Here is a 17,392-nt window from a genome sequence, read left to right as displayed (position 1 = left end):
CGTTAATAACTATTTTTGTCGCGAACGGATTTTGGCGATTTACATACTAAACGAATCGGAAATTCCGTAAGATTTGTTTAATATGCCATACATTAGAATCCCCTGGTTAGTAAATGGTTAAAATTCATGAAAACTTTAAGTGTTTCTATTTTCCCATACATTTGTTCTGTCCATTTGAGTGCTTTCCCGAACAGAGCTATCAATACCGAGCAACTTATCGACGACCAACGGAGGGGAAATCGTAGGATTTAAAGTCTCCGCGAACAAAGGAAAAGAAGAAGAATGAAGGGGAATACTTGCCTAGAGTATAAACAGTGGATCTCGCTGAGGCAAACTTTCATTCGGCATCGGACTGTTGAGTAATCCAGTTCACTTTGCTTTCGCTGCGCTTCGATCTAAGATTGGACCCCACCAGTGGTAATCCAACTTGGAAATCGTCGTTTGATTTTTCTGTTCGTTTTTCGCGTTATTCGTATCGTGTGTTCTTCTTTCCGTGTCATAAATTGGACGCTTCGCGTAGTGTGCGATGAGCAAGAAGAAGAGGAAGGCAGACTCGAGCCCTGCAAAAAACGAACGCTCTTGACAAACTCATCAGCGAATTCGCATCGATGGGTGTTACAGCAGAGTACAAGCTGTGTGGCATAATTCAGTCTTTTTCCAAGCAGTTAACATTGTTTATTTTCCGTCTTCATAAGGGCTTCGTTGGTTCCTTTGAGAATGCATCAATGCATTGAACTGACGTTATGGCGAAGCAGACGTTAAGGTTGTGCACCAAAAATACCAAGCATCTTGAATGTCTTACTGGAATGTTATAAGTTATTTGGGTTCGCGAGCCAGTCGCAAAACTGCCTTCAACTAGGATTGCATTTGCGCTAATATTGATCATAATGAAGCATTGCTACTGTTTTCGAGGTTGTTATTAACAAAAAGAGTTTATTTCTCTTGTTTAGTCATCAAGAAAGTGAATGTTCTGGAATTTTGTATGTGATTAGGTTTTGCTTGCCAGTAGCAAAACTTCCTCCACTAAGGGTGACAGCTGCGCTTCTCTCGAGCATGAGAAAGTAATGCAACTCTTTTCGAGGCCAGTAATATTAACAGAAGCGTTTCTTTTGAGAATCGCGCAAAATGATGAGAAATGTTTATATTGCTAGTAGTTTCAAGCCACCAATGTATGGCTCTGTATGCATGCTACGGTGAACGCTTGTTTGGCGCTTGATTTACGCTTAGTTTGTACGAACGATATCTAGAGGTGCGATTCCTTTCAGGCAATACTAAATAACATGTAGCATAATATTTGATACTTGCAAGTGTTGTCATGTCATGTGCACCCGTGGCCGAGTGGTTAGCGTCATAACTAACATGCCGGGTGTTCGGGTTCGATTCCCGTTCTGGTCGGGGGAATTTTTCGTCAAAGAAATTTCCTCCGACTTGCACTGTGATCACGCGTATTCTAGAGCTTGCCACTCAGAATGCATTCAAGGCGTGTTATTTGGCATAGAAATCTTAATAAAAATGACGCAAGTAATACTACGTTGAGACGGCGAAGTTCCTCTAGGAACGTTAGTGCCATTGAAGAAGAAGAAGAAGTGTTGTCATTGTTGTTGTTTACATGCGGTGCCAAAGATATATTGATGTAGTCATGAGATATGGAATAATGGTGCTGCTGCAACATATATATAATCGACTGTAGCCGAGTCAATGTCAATTTCGAAAAAGGCCACCGGAATAGCCTTCGAGGTAAATTTTCAATGCATTGACATGAAATAAATTGCGACATATGATTGTTTTGCGAGGGCAAGAATGAATCATCAATCAATTATCGTCAACTGATTCTACAATGAAAAAATCATTTCAGAGATTATTCTACTAAGCAGTTGCTTTTAAAATTTCACAGCATTATAGAATAATATCCGAAGGTATAAACAAGCGACTTATATAAAATAACAGCGTAGTTATACGTCAACAAAGCGGTCGTATCTTGGACACAACCTCCTATAATTTTTTTTTTTGAAAATGCATTTTTGCTGTTCGGAATATGAGTCAGTGACAAAAATGGTTGTTCGGAATTTGAGACAAATGTGATTAGTGTAATTTTCAGTTTTTCACCATGAAAACATATTTGTAAATCTTTTTTTTTTTGTAGTCAAATGAAAAAGAAGGCTCTATTGTATACAAAAATCAAATGGATTTCGCGAAAAAGTACCATTTTGAGTAATGGAACACTGTTTAAATGCCATCAAAGCTTAAGTGTTCGGAATTTGAGACAAAACGGTACCTCTAATTGACTCTCTACAATTTCCTATTAATTCTACCAAAACTCGTCATTTTATTATGATTTTATTTTCAGACACAATATTCGCTCAAGATTCTTGATTCACTTATTCCCGCTGAGAATCTGTTGCATTTTTCACTTTACTCCAAAAGAACACGAAGCTTAATTCTACAAACGCAAAATCAAATATGGGAATTTTTTTTCGTACATTCTCTCAAAGCTTTTCAAAAATTCAAATTTTCTGCTCACTATAGCATTGATCTGAGCGTAGAGACGGATACAACAGAATAAAGACGGCTCTAATCGGACCTTTCCTTCCTCGAGTTTCGCGCTTACCAACACATTTGCAATGCAATTCCAAATGAAATCGTCCTAAAAATGCAGATTTTAAAAATATATATTTTTCTTTCGATTGAAAGTTTGTATTCCGTTTGGGTTGGAGGAAATGTGAGTTTTCCACAGCATTTGGGAATTTTTTGACTCAAGTATAACTTTTGAAAAGAGCGTATCAATTTATATTAAACTAGATTGTTTCTATCAATTAAATTGAAGTTCTTTAAGGTGAAGGTGCCAACAAATGGCTGCCACAATGGCGCTCATTTCTTTCATCTCCCTCCCTCACCTCTCGCCCGAAAATCAATAATTTTGCGAAACAGTGTGAAGAAAATGATAGTTTTCGCACACTTCCCATCAAGTAATATCAACCAAACTCTAATCGATTACTCACAAGATATTAAATTTTCATCTGCTTTCGCACCGTATAGTGAAGAACGTCGGAAAACTCGAGCAAGTGCTCTGAAAGTTAAATTTTCGTTTTTCAATCTTCTGCAATGGTTTTGTTTGTATTGATGGAAGCATCGTTATTTTTTCGACACTGATGCCAAACAACATCATCGAAACAGCTATAAAAACCACTCAATAAAATGTTATTCCGGAGTCATAGCGTCCCATGTCATGAAAATCAATAGAATAAAATTGTGTTGATATCAATACAATTATTATTTTTACGTTTAATGGGTCTATAATGTAAGTTTTAGCAACTTTAACATTGGGTAAGAAAATTGTATTGCAGAGCTCGGAACACTGCCACGGCTGCCTATGCTTTCAAAAACAGTAAACGGAAAAGTATTAAATTCAATCTAAATGCCTCGGCCAACGAAGAGAAGGGTTAAGGCTTTCCAACGTGAATATGTGAAAACAATACGATCAACGAAGGAAAATATTAAGGAATTATCAACATCGAGTTACTATGCGGAAGAACTTGTTAATACCAAAAGTGCCCCAATTCGCATGTGTTATAAATTTGCTCATGTTACGCTCGCGTATAATCAGAATCATATGCAAATGCACCTTCTATATATATTTATATTTGAATTGTTATTTGTTTTTTTTTTCAAATGTATTCAAAGACTCGTGTTGATGAAGCGCCACACAGTCTGATAAGTGAATTGATCTATTTACGTGTGCTTTGCTCTTCTCTCACAAACACTATTACCCCATTTTTACACGAGGGTGTACCTATACTACTACAATGGCTAGCTTCCACCTTCACCTTAACCGCTCTACAATTTGTTCTTTGACACACAACTTCTATCTTTCTTAATTTTGCTGCAATATCGATATAAACAATTCCTGGTGAAACTTCAAGCAAAATCTTCGAAAATCACGATTTTGACCCCACTGTACATGTAATAGCTACTTAAACTTCACCTTAACATTGAAAGGTTACATTTCTTCGTGAAATTTTTTTCCAAACTGTATATAATCGAGTCCAAAATTGTATATAATCGAATCACATATCATCGAGTCTGTATATAATCGAATCCAACCTGTATATAAAATAGAAGTCTTGTAGAAAATTTTAAAAATAAGAAATGGTAAAACTATTTTGGACAAACTTTGTGGAACATCGATTTTTTATGAATTTTCGAAACCACGATTTTTTATATTAACAAAGCGTTTAGAAAACGCTTGAAATTTTACAGTTATTTAATTGTTCGTCTCATGAAAAAATAACATTTTATTAATTGTGATAGACGCGTAGAAATATTTCCTATCAATTGATGCAAACATCTTATCGATCTGTTAAGAAATGTTCGAGTTATAAGCATTCGAAATATGGGTAGGGTTAGCACACAAAACGGCAGAACAAATGTATGGGAAAAAAGGAAGTTCTTCCAGTTTTCATGAATTTAAACCGTTTAGAGATTAGCGAATTGTAATGTATAGCATATCAAACAAATCTTAGAGAATTTCCGATTCGATTGGTATGCAAATGATGAGAATTCGTTCACAGTGAAAATAGTTATTAACGTTAACTTTATTTCATAGAAACGTGACCTGTTTTCTGATTTGGCACCCTTCCTGAAAGACGTAGTTAGTAGTGCCTAAAGGGAAGGGCATTCAAGACAGTGAAATGCAGGTTGATGCATTCATCAAACGTGACCGGGGATTATCTCATCCTTGAAGATGATGTACGACAATCCCGAAGTGATAGTACACAATTCAATTACAAAAATCTAAACTACTACTACACCGTAACCAAACAGATTGGATACTCTTATCGAGTTTTCCGTTGCTGTGCAGAACTTATGCGCCACGAAGATGCCTGTTAGTTGGACGAATATTTATACAACGTGGTACTTTTACGTGAACTAATATATTGGGTTGGGGAAAAAGAAATGTCGTATTTCTGATCGAAATTTGACGCTTTATTTAACATACTCAAAATTATCCAATTTAAGTCAAATATGCGCCGTTTTGTTCGCAAATTTGTTGCCATTTAGAAGACAACTTCATTATCCCCCCTTATAAACCCCCCCCCCCCCCTCCTTATTCGCAAAAAACTCAGACAGCCAGTTTTCGCAAGCCCCTTTTGAGACCAACTTAGTATCACCAAGAGCGTTTTGCATGGACCGGAAGAGATGATAATCACTTGGAGCCAGGTCCGGACTATACGGTGGATGCAATTGGACATCCCATCCGAGCTCCCGTAGCTTCTGGCGGGTCATCAAAGATGTGTGAGGCCGAGCGTTGTCCAACAACACCATTCCTATTGATCATTCCTGACCGCTTCTGGTCAATCGCCTGCTTCAAACGGTCAAGCTGCTCACAGTAGAGAACCGAGTTGAGGGTCTGGCCATAGTTGAGCAGCTCATAGTGGATGATTCCCTTCCAATCCCACCAAAAACACAGCAAAACCTTCCTGGCCGTCAATCCGGGCTTGGCGATGGTTTGAGCCGGCTCACCGCGCTTCGACCACGACTTTTTGCGCTATAGGTTGTCGAACGTTATCCACTTTTCATCACCAGTCACCATCTTCTTCAAAAATGGGTAAAGTTCGTTCCGTTTCAGCAGTGCATCGCAGGCGTTGATTCGGTCTAAAAGATTTTTTTGCGTCAACTCGTGTGGCACCCATACATCCAGCTTTTTTTGGAATCCAATCTTCTGCAAATGGTTCCAAACGGTTCTATGGTCTATACCCAGTTCCTGGCCAATCGAGTGCTCACATGCCGGTCTACTTGGATGATTTCAACGATTTTATCGGTTTCCACGACCACGATTGGCCTACCAGTACGGGGTGTATCTTCGACAGCCACTACACCAGAACGAAATCGATCAAATCAACCCTGTGCTGTGCGAATCGTTGCAGTATCGGGTCAATAAACTACACGTATTTTTTCGGCCGCCTTCGTTGCAGTTTTACCTCGCAGGTAGTAAAAACGTAAAATATGGCGAATTTCTTGCTTGGTGGACTCCATCTTTGACGCTCTATAACTTGAGACTGAAAAGGACAATCACAACACTGTCTAAACGACACTTGTAGCACAGATTGTCGGCTATTTAAGCCGTATAGTATGACCCGTTGCGATAAGTACAACACAAGATATGTTTAAGTGTTGCCATATATTGACAATATACGACATTTCTTTTTCCCCAACCCAATATTTATTTCTGATGAGCGTTATATAAAGATCATAGTTGTCTCGGTCGGACCTAACTAAAGGATCGTCTCCTATGTTTCAAACTAGGATTGGGCGATCTTGGATCGATTTTCGGAAGATCGATCTTTTCCATTTCGATTTTCGATTTTTTGGATCGATTCATATTACCTGAAAAAATCGCAAAAATCGATCTTTTGCTTTCGATTTTTTCGATCTTGGAGTTTTTTTTAATGTACATCGATTTTAATCTCACCACCTGACAAATTTTACAAACATAATTTAACTTTTAAATAACTTTTGAGTATGTCAAATAAGTGATATCGAATAGGATTGGGCGATAATGAATCGATATGTAGAAGATCGATCTTTTTCTCTCTGGTTTCCGATTTTTCAGTCGATTCTTAATACTAAAAAAAAAATCGCTATAATCTATCTTTTCTTTGCTATCTCTCCGATCTTTTTGATCGTTGAAAAAAATATTGTAAATTTGGTTTTCAGTGAACATTGATTCTTACAACTTTTTATTTTGATTTGTTGTGCAACGTAAGAACTTCACGACATTCATTAAGACGCGACGCGAGACAAGACAAACACTTATTGTTCTTACTATTTATATATACAGGTCGGACTTGATTATATATAGTCGACCATTTTTTTCATCAATTATTTTTAAATCCTATAATCCATAATCGAATGTCAAGAAAACAATTTTTTCATTAATGTATGAATGTCAAACACCAATAGAAAAAAAGCTTTTTTGTGATTCGATTATGTATTGGATTCGATAATTAACGTTGAAAGTGAAACTGCGATTATATATAATCGAGTCTGACCTGTATATATTAAATTGATTCTTACCAAAAACCACTTGACAAATTTCATAAACATTGAATCCCTTTCAAGGTTATCGAATTAGTGGTCGTAAATTTAGGAGAAGCAGACGCAGTTTGGTCATTACAAAACAAGTGGTCACAAGTTATATTTACACCATCATATTCACTAGGATGACAGCGAAAATTGTGACGAGATGGGATGTTGACATCAGATCCAGCTAAAGCGTTTTTTACTAGAATTGAAATGCCTTTGATATTTGAATAGAGATATAAAATGTTAATTTCATGTTTAAAGAAAAGACAATACTTATATAGAACAAGCACATAAATTGGAAAAAAGGCATTCGATTTTTCAAATTTCGATTCAACAAAGATCGATTCTTTGGTACCGGTTTAATCAGTGAATCGATCCCTGCGCCGTTTAGAAAATCGATCCATCAAGGTCGATCTTTTCCTAAGAACGCCCAATCCTATTTCAAACAAACCGGACAATCGATGGAATACAGGTTTGCATGCGAGAGGCCGCCGCTTCCGACGGCGGGTCGGCGGCCGACTCACCTCGGCGGCTTGAGGCAACCTCGGTTCCTCATCCTCGTTAAATGTGGACTTCGCCCCCATTACGTAGACCTCAGATTAAATTTCATCACGAATTAAAAAAATCACGATAAACATTGCACTGCGTTGGTAAATACGTTTTTATCAATTCTTTTCACGTTGTCATAGTATTTATGCTTATACTTTTATGTTAAAATTACCTGCTCAATTTTCGAAATAATCCATAACCCATGCTCATTTTAGAATGATCTCAGTCCCAAAAGATCAACACGGAAAGGAAAAAAGACGGCATGTCAATTGTGCCTATACTAATTATTAAAAATTACACCGCGAAGTCTTCAAAATCATTTTCAAATTTCCTCATTACAATTTCTTATTTCACTTCGTATTTTTGTTGCTTGTTCATGTTGTTTTGATTTAATCCTATTTATCAACAGGAGATTCGACGAAACTCACAATTTGATTTGTCGGAATTTTCCCTTCTCATTCGGGTAAACATTCCATTCGGGTAAATGTTGTATTTAGGTAAATGTCGCATTCGGGTACATGTTCATTCGGGTATTTGTCGCATTCGGATATATGTTGCATTCGGGTATTTGTTACATTCGGGTGAATGTCATTCATGTATGTGTTACATTCGGGTGAATGGAACACAACCGATTCTAGATGTCGCAGAATTAAAAAAAAAGGATGAACAGACAACGTTGGAAAAGGAAGGGGCTTGAAAGAGCAACGCAGGTCATCAAGAACGGATTTTCTTTGACCAAGCATCGAAAGTGTTTGAAAATGTTCGAACACAGTGAAAAGATACATACAGAATTTGAAATGGTCTCAATGTAATTTTTCTAGTCTGGAATCTGGGCAAGACACCTTGAATTGATTCCAGAACACTGTTACTGATTGTAATATTATCCCAAATTACTTTACATAAACATAAGTATGTTTTCTTCAATGGAATACACACTGGACCAAATCACCCCGCATCAAATTTTAATGTCCAAAAATCATCTCTTTGTTTTGGTAGATTGAAACTTTATATAATGATTAAACATTATTGATTGAGAGAAAACATGTGTAGCCCAGTGTTCAATGTGCCATTTCTAGTTCAGACCGTATTGGTTTGGGAATATTAGGCGATTTGCTTAGGGGGTTCAAATTTTCCCCTTTCACCCTAGGCACCATGCAAACCGCCTCGAGAAAAGATTACTCTTTTGTTTAAAGCATGTTACAAGTGCCAATCGTGCATAGTAGAACGTTATCATGAACTATCAGGATTGCCAATGACATTCGAATTTATATTCTTGCTAGTTCCCGAGAGATTCAAGTGGCAAAACTAATCTCATTTATCTGATTAACAGATGATTATATCAAGTGTTTCTGTGTTTCGACAGATCTCCTGTAGGTTTTAAAAAACACTCAGCTTTAAGATTCAATTCGATTGAGTCACGAAAATAAGAGCTGCCAACCTACACTCAAAATCATACTTTTGAATGCTGGTATTTCTTCTGGAAGAAATGCTAATGTAGTTAGGTTTCACTATTTTACCCTAAGTAAATAGGAAATGGTAGTAATCTACATTACTTATTATCATTACACCAAACGGGCCTAGCAACACTGAGCGTTTTTTTCTTTCATTGTAGCCCCTACATTTCCCTTCCGCCATGGACAAAACCAAAGCGCCTGCTTTGTTGTGTTATTCACACACCGATACCGCGGCACTAACCCTGCCGAAGCGTGACAAAATGTGTGCAACGGAGCTGCTGAAGTGGCGGAGTTTTATTTCGTACGTGCAATTTTTTTTCTCCATCGCGCTTCTACCGTTCCAGCTTGAGTTAACACAAACAAGCTGGAAAACAAGTTTCATCGCCAAGTCACGCACAGCCCGACAACAGCAGCAGCAGCAGCGATACCAATGAATACCACTAATCCCAAACCGTGGCGTGCGACGATTGGGCTATACATGTGGTATGTAGAACAAAGCCGCGGCGTGGCGTGGTTGGGACAGAACGATTGCCAGCGTGGCACGAAATCGTGAGCGAGTTCACTCACGAGCACACGATCGACGAACCGGTCGGCCGGAATCCAATATGGATGACGACAGTTGCGAAACTGATATAATTGATACACGCATACACACACGAATGTTAACTATCGAATCAGAAGTCATTGATCTAGCAGGAATGTCCTTGGGAAAAGATCATTCTTCTCTTGCATGTTCTGGTCCGAATAGTGCCAGGTAGCGGGAAGCGAAAGGTGAGCAACAATGTGAGAGGGATTCAGTGCACTCACGAAATGGGTGTTTGTATGTTGGGGAATGTAGTGAAATTCGCGTGAGCCACGAAATAGAGAGTGAGAGTCTGGCGAGTGATGCGGATTCAGTGAGAAATAACGGCGTGAGCGCTGGGCGCGAGGAGAATGAGTGAACATTTATGAATGCCATCACAGTCATTCGAGAATCGGGGAAGTGGAAAAAAAAAATTTTGATCTTAGGGCTTACACGAAAGCGGGCTCTGAAGAAAATCTTCTTGTGTTCTTTCGTGTGAAAGGCAAGCCGTAACGTTTTATAATGATGGAAGGAATAACGATTGAGATGGAAGTTGCTTACAATCTGTGGCGAGAGTAACTAAATGTGGCATAAGCAGCCATGTCATTTGCGGAGTTCAGCTAGAAGCGATCAGCTATGAAACCTAAATGATCACAACAAACTACATTGTGCAAAGCAGGGATAGGGATGATACAGGGTGGGCCATTTAAAGTGGAAGCATCTGGCAACCCCATAACTTTTGACAGAGATGTCAGATTAACAAATGTCATACGCGTTGGAAGCGTCATTTCAGTACAATTTTAACCATGGAACAATACACACCTAAACAACGCGCTGAAATTGTTCAGCTGTACATTCAAAATAAATTCTCAATTGTGTTAACTAAACGTGCGTGGAAAAATAAAAATAAAGTTAAAACATCTCCTGGAGACAACACTATACGTCGATTATATGCCAAATTTATATCGTCTGGTAGTGTTGGTAATGCCAGTCATCTGTCCAGACAACGACCAAGACGTTTCGACGAGAATATTGATGCCGTTCGAGCAACGGTATTATGACTGGCCACCGAGATCACCTGATTTGACGCCTATTTTAATATTTAATATTTAAAATCCAAGGTATACACTGGTAAACCAAGGACCCTGGCTGCGCTGAAAGACAATATCCGACAAGAAATTGCTGCCATATCGGCCGAAAATTGGGCAAAGTGATAGAAAATGCAGAAAAAAGGGCACACTTTGCGGTCAAGGCCAGAGGCGGTCATTTACGAGATATCATAATCAAAAAGTAGTTAGAACAAATCTCCTTGGACCAAAATAAATAAATTTCAAAAAAAAAATTTAAAATTCCACTTCTTTACTTTGCTATTGCAAAAACAAATCCTTCCACTTTAAATGGCCCACCCTGTAGAATGTTGATAGCTCATATCGAGTATTTTGGATACTGTAAATCTAATATTGACATTTGTCTTCAGTCAGGCTTACTATTCAACCCCTTAACTTACGATTTGGTTTCCATTCATACGCTTCGGTCGGTCACGCAACGAGCAATTCTACTTCTCTACTAAGTGTTCTACCGCCATATGCCCTACAAGTGAACCACGAATCAGGCTCTATGTTCTAGTGTTTGGTCCAATCGATTCACCACGTGTGAGATTCGATATTGTAGGTTAAAGGGATGATCATGAATAACTTCACACTTCCACAACGTTTGAAAATTGACCAATATTTTAACGAAAAAAAAAATATCTATTTTAGGGTGCAATAAATGTTTCTATGGTGGTTAGACTCTCCGCCCCCTCTCTAAGGGGAGGGGCTGCCATACAAATGAAACACATATTTCTGCATTACTCGAGAATTAATCAAGCAAATGAAACCAAATTAGGCATATTGAGGTTTTAGGGTGCAATAAATGTTTCTGTGGTGGTTAGACTCTCCACCCCCTCTCTTAGAGGGGGCTGCCATACAAATGAAACACAAATTTCTGCATAACTCATAACTTTTAGGGTGCAATAAATGTTTCTATGATGATTAGACTCTCCACCCCCTCTCTAAGACGGGGCTGCCATACGAATGAAACACAAATTTCTGCATTATTCATATTGGGCATATTGAGGTTTAAGGGTGCAATAAATGTTTCTATGATGGTTAGACACTCCTCCCGCTCTCTAAGAGTGAGCACATAACTCGAATTTCTGCATAACTCGGAAACTAATCCAGCAAATGGAGCCAAAGTTGGCATGTGAATGTTTTTCAGGGCACGAAACGTTTCTATGGTGTATACACTCCTCCCCCCTCTCTAAGGGGGGATGCCATACAAACGATTCACAAACTTCTGCATAATTCGAAAACTAATCAAGCACAATTTGACATGTGAGGGTTTTTGGGTATGAGAAATGTTTCTATAATGGTAAGACATCCCTCCCTCCTCTGAAATGGAGAAGGGGTCCCATGAAAATATCACACATATTTCAACCAAAAATAATCCAACCAAACATGACCAAACATTGAAAATTTTAGGAAAACTCTGAAGGAAAAAGGGAAGATTCGGAAAATTAAATTCCCATATGTTCTACAATTACATGGTGACAATGGATGTTAGTCCATTTGATGTTTGCGCTAGCGAAATTGATCTTTGCTCGAAACTGGAAATGGGTTTTAATGTGATGAAACGCACTCCTATATCTTCTTCTATCTATACCAAAAAAAAAGGATCGCTGGATGTGTTTGATAAGAGCAGAACTCGAGGAAGGAATTCAACGATATAGGGCTGTCTTGATTCTAACATATTTTCTGTATAAAACATTTATTCCATGTAACGGAGTGCATGTTATTTGCAAGTGGTTGAAAAATCTTGAACGAGAATTGTGTCTGAAAATAATTTGATATTATAATGTTGAGTTTTGTTAGAAATACTAGGAATTTCATAGTAAAAGGTAAATTCAACGGGTTCGATTAGAAGATCAATCAATGAACAGTTCTGCGATTGGACCCATGAACTTGCTCATAGTAAGAAAACGTGGATGTTTGAAGGTATAGATAACAAAACACAAATTTTGGACGGGACGAAGTTTGCCGGGTCAGCTATTATATTTTATAAATATGATTATTTGAACAAAATTGAACGTAGCTAAGTAGAGAAAGGGGCTGTTCCATACAACTAGTTTCGATTATCCACAGTAGATTTATATACGTTGGGAATTCCAAATTTAAATGAATACATTGAATTTAAACATACCTAATAGAATAATTTCATAAAACATGGATGTAGCTAGGAAGAGCAGGGTCTGTTTAGTATGTTTAAACCAAACCAAATTTTTGAAAAGGCTGAAAAAATTCTAAAAAATGGAATGGTGGAACAATTCGAAAAAAATCTGGAAAAAAGATGTAAGAATCGTTTTTTTTCTCTCAATTTTGTTTATATTAGCAATAAAAATCACGATATACAGTGACAATATAAGTAATTAGCTTTTTTAATTTACCTGTTATCATACATTTTAACATTATACTTTTGTTATACATGTTGTTTCAATCTAATTAATCCTGGTTTTGTTTTAGAGCACTTCCACGCCAAAATTAGCCGTAAACAGCAAATTTTGACACCTCTTCGGTTTTATTGAATTTTGGCACTACACAAAGTCATAATTCCCATTATGACCAATTTAAATTACGATTGATTGTTAAAAGAGCGTATCATCATTTTTTTTTATATCCAGATGTTAAAATATGATGTTTGACAAAGTTGTTAAAAGATCAATAATAAAAACACATTTTAAATGCAGATCATATGATATATTTTCTAGATATCTTCAACTGAATACAGTGATTCGCCTCATTTGGGCATTTCGCATTAGAGGCGATTATGACCTATAATAGGACGCGTCAACAAATACAACACAAACGAAAAAGAACAATGTGAGAAACAAGTTAAAACAGGAAAATCGTTGATAATCTAACAAATAACCATTAGAACAGTGTGTAAAATACATAATCTAGTAAACTTTCAACTTTCGGAGACTTTGATGAAGAATTCGCCTTTTTGAATAACAGCAACAGTTAATAGTAACTAAGCTGACATGATTGAAGTGTAAAAAAATGGTTATAACACCATAAATTATTAGGAAATTGTTGAAAACACATCTAAAAATGTATCGTGTTGTAGAAACTCGCACAAAGGTATATTTACAAAAATGTCCAATTAAAGATCAAATGTCCAATTGTTCGTGTCGCATTACAAGCCTGTCCAATCATTGATTTTGAATACGCCCTTATCGAGAATGAGTCGTGATTTAAATATGATAATATGATGATGAAAATTGAAATTTTGGGTAGCTTCCGTCATAAGTAGCATGTTTCAAAAAAAAAAAAAAGGAAATAGTCGGGTCAGCGAAATGCTCTTTATTCATCTTTACTATTTTTTACTAGCTGACCCGGCAAACTTCGTCCCGCCCAAAATTTATTTTTCCATATCACATCCACGTTTTCTTACTAAGCGCATCAAACATTTATTCCATGTAACGGCCATGAACGTCCAATCGCAGAACTGTTCATTAATTGATCAATCTAATCTACCCTTCAAAATTATTTTTCACAACAAAATTTCAGTACTTCTACCAAAACTCGACATTATAATATCAGATTATTTCCAGATACAAATCTCGTGTAAGATTTGTCCGTTACATGGAATAAATGTTTGTTACAGAAAATATTATAGAATAAAAACAGCCCCAAATCGGACAATTCCTTCCTCGAGTGTTGCTCTCATCAACACATTCGGCGATCCATTTTTATTTATATAGATAGAAGAAGATATAGGAGTGCGTTTTATCACTTCAAAATCGATTTCCACTTTCGAGCGAAGATCAATTTCGTTAGCGCAAACATCAAATGAACTAACAACTCTTGTCAATATGTAATTGTAGAACATATGCGAATTGAATATTTCGAATTTTCCCATTTTGCTTCTGAGTTTTCCGAAAATTTCCAATTGTCATGTTTGGTTGGAATATGTGTATTATTTCTTCGGGACCCCCTCTCCATTCCAGAGGAGGGAGGGGTGTCATGCCATCATAGAAACATTTCTTGTACCCAAAAACTCTCACATCCCAAATGTGGCTTCATTTGCTTGATTAGTTCTCGAGATATGTAGAAGTTTGTGTTTCGGAGGCGATCTGGCGTAGTGCTAACATCCATACCTCTCACGCAGAGATCACGAGTTCAATTCTCACTCCCGACATTCTTCCAAAAATGGAAATAAAAGTGACGAACCAGCCGAAATGTGTATAACTATGTGTACTATAATAGAGAAAAAAAAAAAAAAAAAAAAAATTTGTGTTTCATTTGCATGGCAGCCACCTTGCCCATAGAGAGGGGGTTGGAGTGTCGAACTACCATAGAAACGTTTATCGATCCCTTAAACCACTCCATAAAAACATTTATTGCTAAAATATCCATATGTCAAATTTTGTTCCATTTGCTTGATTAGTTCTCTAGTTAAGTAGGAATTTGTTTTATTTCTATGGCAGCCTTCTCCTTAGAAAGGTGGGAGGAGTGTTGAACCACTTTAGAAAAGTTTCTTGCACCCTAAAACCTCCACATGCCTAATTTGGTTTAATTTGCTAGATTAATTCTCGTGTAATGCAGAAATTTGTGTTTCATTTGTATGCCAGGGGGAGGGGTCTCAAACTATCATACGAACCTTCTCCGACCCCAAAAACCCCTACATATCAATTTTCATGTCGATCGGTTCAGTAGTTTCCGAGTCCATAAGAACCAGACAGACAGACAGAAAACAAGAATATTGTAATAATATTTCCAATTTGGCAAAATAGATGCTTTTTGGGATAGCATTTTACCTCAAAAGAAAGAAGCATCTTGGCGTTCGTTTACACTGAAGTTAGTAAAATCCAGGGGTGACATTGCGCATTTCGAAACGAGTGATTTTTGTTCGTTTCGACCTCTTTGACTTAGCTTTCTTGAGACAAATTTTGCTCTAAAACTAGTACACTGAAAATATGAACTCGAAAAGGATACATAATACTAAAACCAATTCGATTTGAGTTTGAATTTTCTCGAAACAAGTAACGCGTAATGCCATCCCAGGTTTCGGCATTACGGCATTACGGCAATTCATTATCGATTTCCTGAATATCATTTCGATCGCAAATATTGAACGATTTTGTAGAAGGGGAACAATCCTTTTTCAATGATAATAGTTGGATCAATTACCGCCATGTTAATGATTAATGGATCATTGAAATTAAAACGTTTTAGAATTTGATTGCATAATGCAATGTAAAATGTATCGAATTGGTCTACAAATTAGCTACGGCGTTGTGTGAAATTTTACATACTGACAAATATACAGGGTTTTCCATTTCGGGCTTCCGAAAGTATACAGCCCTGCGCTGACAACCGTTTGACATAGCTGTCAACCAAAGCGTCATATCGTTAGTTGAATGTCTGCCATTTTACAATATGGATCGTTTTAGCATCGCACAACGTGTTAATTTTGTTAAATTATACTATAAAAATGATGAAAAACCGGCAAATGTTTTTCGAGCATTACGGACGGATTTTGGTCGTCATGGACGGCCTACAGAGCACACAATCGCTAATGTAGTGCGTAAATTCGAACAAACTGGATCCGTAGCGGATATTGTGAAACCTGTACATCATCGTAATGTGCGTTCGGCCGAAAATATTGCTGCTGTTGCTGCCAGTGTGGAGGATGACCCGAATGTTTCGATTCCACGGCGTGCTCAGCAATTGGGCTTGTCAAACACATCATTGTGGTGAATTTTGCATTTGGACTTGCACCTACATCCATACAAAGTCCAACTGGTACAAAAATTAGAGCGTGGTGACCATGGAATGCGTCGGGCATACGTCGATTGGGTGAACGAACAACAGCAGCAAAATGCTGAATTTTCGCATCAAATTTTCTTCAGCGATGAGGCACATTTCGAGCTCGGTGGCTATGTGAACACCAAAAATTTCCGTATATCGGTCTCAGAAAATCCACACGTGATTGTTGAGAGGCCATTGCATCCGCCAAACTGTTTGGTGCGCATTATGGTCTGGTGGAGTCATCGGGCCGTATTTCTTTAAAAATGAGGACGGCGAGACGATGCCACACAACACGACCGAACATGGTCATATTGCGAACGAAATTTGAGGGACGCATAATTTCGCGTTTTGGTGATGCCAATTGGCCGTCCAGATCATGCGATTTGAACCCACTAGACTTTTTTTGTGGGGTTATGCGAAAGACCGTGTCTATGCCAACTCTCCGCAAACTCTTGAACATTTGAAAGACAAAATTCGTGAAGTTATGACCGAGATACCGCCCCATATGTGCCGAAAAGTTATCGAAAATTACCTGTTCCGGATCAAGGTGTGCGAGGAATCCCTAGGTGGACATTTGAATGATGTTGTATTTCACACATAATGGCATAAACCAAACTTTAATTTGAAATAAAAGTTTCATCGAAATTCGAATTCTAAGTGTGTTTTATTTCAATTTACTTTCGGAATTTAAAGTTGGAAAACCCTGTACTTTGATAAACATTTCGATAGCAGCGCCCACATAAACATTTTCCAAACTGGCATAATTTTCCTGATCGAACTGAATATAGGGAGGCAAATTAACGAGAAAACACCATACCATACTTCTGTGTGCTTATACTAAATAGATAGATATAGATATAGAAGTATGACGATAAACGTCATACAAGTCTTCG

At 37.6% G+C, this 17,392-nt stretch overlaps 1 protein-coding gene across 1 annotated transcript in view; it reads right to left on the bottom strand.

Annotated features, from left to right (window-relative positions):
* LOC129768373 (ATP-binding cassette sub-family G member 5) overlaps positions 1-17,392 on the bottom strand; it is a 51,330-nt gene that overhangs the window by 18,019 nt on the left and 15,919 nt on the right. The window lies entirely within an intron of this gene.

Source organism: Toxorhynchites rutilus, chromosome 1, assembly GCF_029784135.1.
Source record: "Toxorhynchites rutilus septentrionalis strain SRP chromosome 1, ASM2978413v1, whole genome shotgun sequence".
Classification (NCBI taxonomy): Eukaryota; Metazoa; Arthropoda; class Insecta; order Diptera; family Culicidae; genus Toxorhynchites; species Toxorhynchites rutilus.
Note: the sequence above shows the minus strand (reverse complement) of the source record. Positions and strands in the feature narration are given on the sequence as shown.